The sequence below is a fragment of the Ailuropoda melanoleuca genome, chromosome 13 (assembly GCF_002007445.2).
Source record: "Ailuropoda melanoleuca isolate Jingjing chromosome 13, ASM200744v2, whole genome shotgun sequence".
Taxonomy (NCBI): domain Eukaryota; kingdom Metazoa; phylum Chordata; class Mammalia; order Carnivora; family Ursidae; genus Ailuropoda; species Ailuropoda melanoleuca.
Genome location: NC_048230.1, coordinates 74,941,443 through 74,945,654, shown reverse-complemented (window position 1 = coordinate 74,945,654; position 4,212 = coordinate 74,941,443).

The following is a 4,212-nucleotide window of genomic DNA, read 5'->3' as shown; positions in this document are numbered from 1 at the left end:
GTCTCTATCTCTGTCAAATAAATAAATAAAAAATCTTAAAAAAATAAAAAATAAAAAANAATAATCCCTGGGTCAAAGAGGACTCAAGGGACATTGTTTTAAAAGTGGAACGAAATTAAAATGAAAATACAACGTATCAAAATTTGTGGGATGCAATTAAAGCAGTGCTGAATGGGACATTTAAAGCACTAAAGGCTTATATTAGAAAAGAGAAAAAGCTTTCAAATCAATAACTTAAGCTGCTACCTTGAGAAATTAGAAAAGAGGACAGCAAAATAAACAAAAATCAGGCTGAATACATGAAATAATGAGGAAAAATCATGAAACTGAAAACAAGAAAGCAATAGAGAAAATTACTGAAACAAGAAATGAGTTCTTTGAAAAATTCAATAAAATTTTAAACTTTAAGCAAAACTGATGAAGATAAAAAGAGAGAAGGCAAGTATGACCAATATCGAGAAAGAAACGGGATATCACTTCATTTCCGAATCCATTAAGGGGATAATAAGGGGAATGCTAGTAAAAGATTTATGCTCACAAATTCAACAATTTAAAAGAAATAGACCAATTTCAACCTACCTAACTGCTAAATTTCAACCAACATGAGGTAGAGAATCTGAGTAATCCCATAACCATTAAATAAATTGAATCTATCATCTAAAAACTCCTGCAAAAGAAATCTCCAGGCCTATATGGGAATTCCAACAAACATTTAAAGAAGAATTCACAGCAATTTACACATTCTCCTCCAGGAAACAGAAGTGGGAACATTTTCCAACTTGTTTTATGAGGCCAATATTATTCTGATACCAAAACCAGACAAAGACTGGAAAAAGAAAAAGAAGGAGAGGGTGAGGAGGAGAAGGAGGAGAAAGGGAGAGTCATTGGATGAATAAGTTCTGGGGACCTGATGTACAGCACGGTGACTATAGTTAACAACACTCTATTGTATATTCAGAAATTCCTAAGACAGTGGATTTTAAAAGTTCTTACCACGCATACTAAATATTATAGGGGCACCTGAGTGGCTCAGTCAGTTAAGCTCCCAACTGTTGATTTCTGCTCAGGTCATGATATCAGGGTTGTGAGATTGAGCCCCATCTCAGGCTTGCGATCAGCATGGAATCTGCTCAAGATTCTCTCTCCCTCTCCCTTTCCCTGCCAACCCTCCCCCCCCCACCGCCCCTGCCCCTGCATGCACTCTCTCTCACTCTCTAAAATAAATTTTAAAAATCTTTACAAAAAGTGTTATAACTATGTGAGGTTATGGATGTGTTAACTAATCTTCCTGTGGTAATCATTTTGCAATATATACATATGTGAAATCACTATGCTTACACCTTAAACTTACACAGCATTATATGTCAATTATAGCTCAATGAACCTAGGCAAAAAATAAAATAAAATAAAATAAAATTTATATGGAAAGGCATAGGCCATAGAATAGATAAAACAAGTACACAAAAGAAGAAAAATAAAGAGGAATCAGTCTACCCAATTTAGAGAGTCATTATATAGCTACAGTAATCAAGACTATGTGGTATTGGTATAGGGATAGACATATAGATCAATGGAACAGAATAGAGAACGCAGAAATAAATCCACACAAATACCCCCCGCTGATTTTTTACAAAGGTACAAAAACAATTCAACAGAGGAAGGATAGCCTTTTCAACAAATGGGGCTGGAACAATTCGACATCCAAAGGCAAACAATAACAACAACAACAAAACCCCTCAATGTAAATATCGCACTTTATACAAAAGTCAACTCAAAAGGAATCAAGGACTTAAATGTAAAATTTTAGAAAAACTTAGAAAATCTTTAAGATTTTTTTTTAAGATTTTCAGGTAAAGAGTTGGGGTGCCTGGGTGGCTCAGGTGGATAAGCGTCAGCCTTCAGCTCAGGTCATGATCCCAGCGTCCTGGAATCCAGTCCTGCATCAGGCTGCCTGCTCTGCGGGGAGTCAGCTTCTCCTTCTGCCCTTCTCCAACACCCACCCCCACCCCCGCCCCGCTCAGGCGCTCTTTCTCTTTCTCTCTCAAAGAAATAAAATCTTTTTTAAAAATTAAAAAAATTTTTAAAGAGTTCATACCTTGACATGAGGAGCACAATCCATAAAAGGAATATTTGATAAATTGGGCTTCATCAGAATTAAAAACATTCGCTCTTAAAGAGAGGATGAAAATAAAAGCCACAGGCTGGGAGAAAATATTTTAAAATCACATATCCAATAAAACGCTAGTACCTAGAATGTATAAAGAATTCTGAAAAGTCAACAGTAAAAAACCAAAACCAAACAAAACCCCCACAAATAATCCAGTTAGAAAATGAGCAAAAGATTGACCAAGAATTTTACCAAAGAGGTTCTACGGATGGTTAATAAGCACATGAAAAAAAAAAAAAAAAGATGTTCAACATCATTAGCCACTGGGGACATGAAAAAAAAAAAGTTCAACATCTCATTAGCTGCAATGAGATATCACTATATCTACGAGAATCGCTAGAATAAAAAGTTGTGACACACAAAATGCTGGTGAGAATGCAGAGAATTTGGATTACTTATACATTGCCGGTGGCAGTACCAAATGGTACAGCCACTCTAGAAACGATTTGGTAGTTTCTTATAAAATTAAACACAGTTCCATATGACTCAACAATAGCACTCCTGGGCATTTATCCCAGAGAAATTATGTTCATACAAACATCTGTACATGAATGTTCATCACTATTGTATTGTCTTGACTGTCTGTAATAGCCCAAATTAGAAACAATCGAGACATCTTTCAATGGGTGAATGGTTAAATAAACTGTGGAATACAGCTCAGCAGTAAAAAGGAACGAACTACTGATACACACAACAATTTGGATGAATCTTCAGGGAATTATGATGTGTAAATGAAACCAATCCCCAAAGTCTACGCAGTATATAATTTCATTTATGTAACATTCTTGAGACAACAAAATTATACAGATGGGGAATCTATTAGTAGTTGCCAGGATTTAGGAACAGCATGGGGTGGAGGGGGGTGGCAAGAATATGGGTATGACTTAAAAGGGCAGCACAAGGGATCCTTGTGGTGGTTAAACTGTTCTGTATCTCAACTATGGTGGTGATACATGAATCTACATTTGTGATAAATTTCTTAAAATGAAATACACACACACACACACACACACACACACACACACACACACACACACCTGTCTGTAGAGCTTGAGAAAACTGAGTAAGATTGGTATATTGTATCAATGTCAATTTCCTGGCTCTGCTATTGTGCTATAGTGATACAAGATGTTACCATTGGAGGAAACTGAATGAGGGGTACAAGGATCTTTCTGTATTATCACTCACAATTTCATGTGAATCTACAATTATCTGAAGATAAAAAGTTAATTTAAAAGAGAGCCCACTAGAAACCTAGAGGAATGTATATGCAAACCATATAACATGTTTGAGAAAACACATTTGATTTGAAAGAAAGTACATACCCCCACCCATATTAGAATAAATCCCAAACTGGGTAGTAAGAATTACATGACAGTAGATACCTGAGAAAGGAAGCTCTACATCTTGCCTTTTTTTCCTCAATAAAACCCATATCAGTTTGGAAAATCCAAGTGCAGAGAGAACACTGGGTAGAGCTCAGGGTGGCAGTAAGGCCTCCCCAAAGAGAGGACTGCGTGCATGCATTACATCAGGTAGAGCCAGAATTGTCAGGGCTCCCAAGAGTCAGGAAAGTTAGAAATAACAGAATGAGTTGTGTACGTCTGTGAATAGCCCAGAAAATCTGGAGAGTCCTGGATAATCTAAGTCACCTTGGCCCATCATGGAACTTTAGAATACCCCATGAATCAAGAAGGACCCAGGAATTGGCTGAGAGACAGCCAACCTTCAGGAATCAAGCAGTCAGGGGTGAGGGTGGAGCCAGCAAGGACTTGTGTGAACTGACCACCGAAGACAACATCAAAAGAGCACATCTCGTGTGATGCTGGTGTGGACCATGATGGTGGAGACCAGATACCACCTGCCAATGCTTTGGATTTCTGAAAGCCTCCTGGAAATGGGCAACGACTGACTGAGATTAATGACACCAACACAGAATGAGGCTCACAATGTAAATGGAGTTGAGGGCACCTGGGTGGCTCAGTCGGTGAAGCGTCTGCCTTCGGCTCAGGTCATGATCTCAGCATCCTGGGATCAAGCCCCGC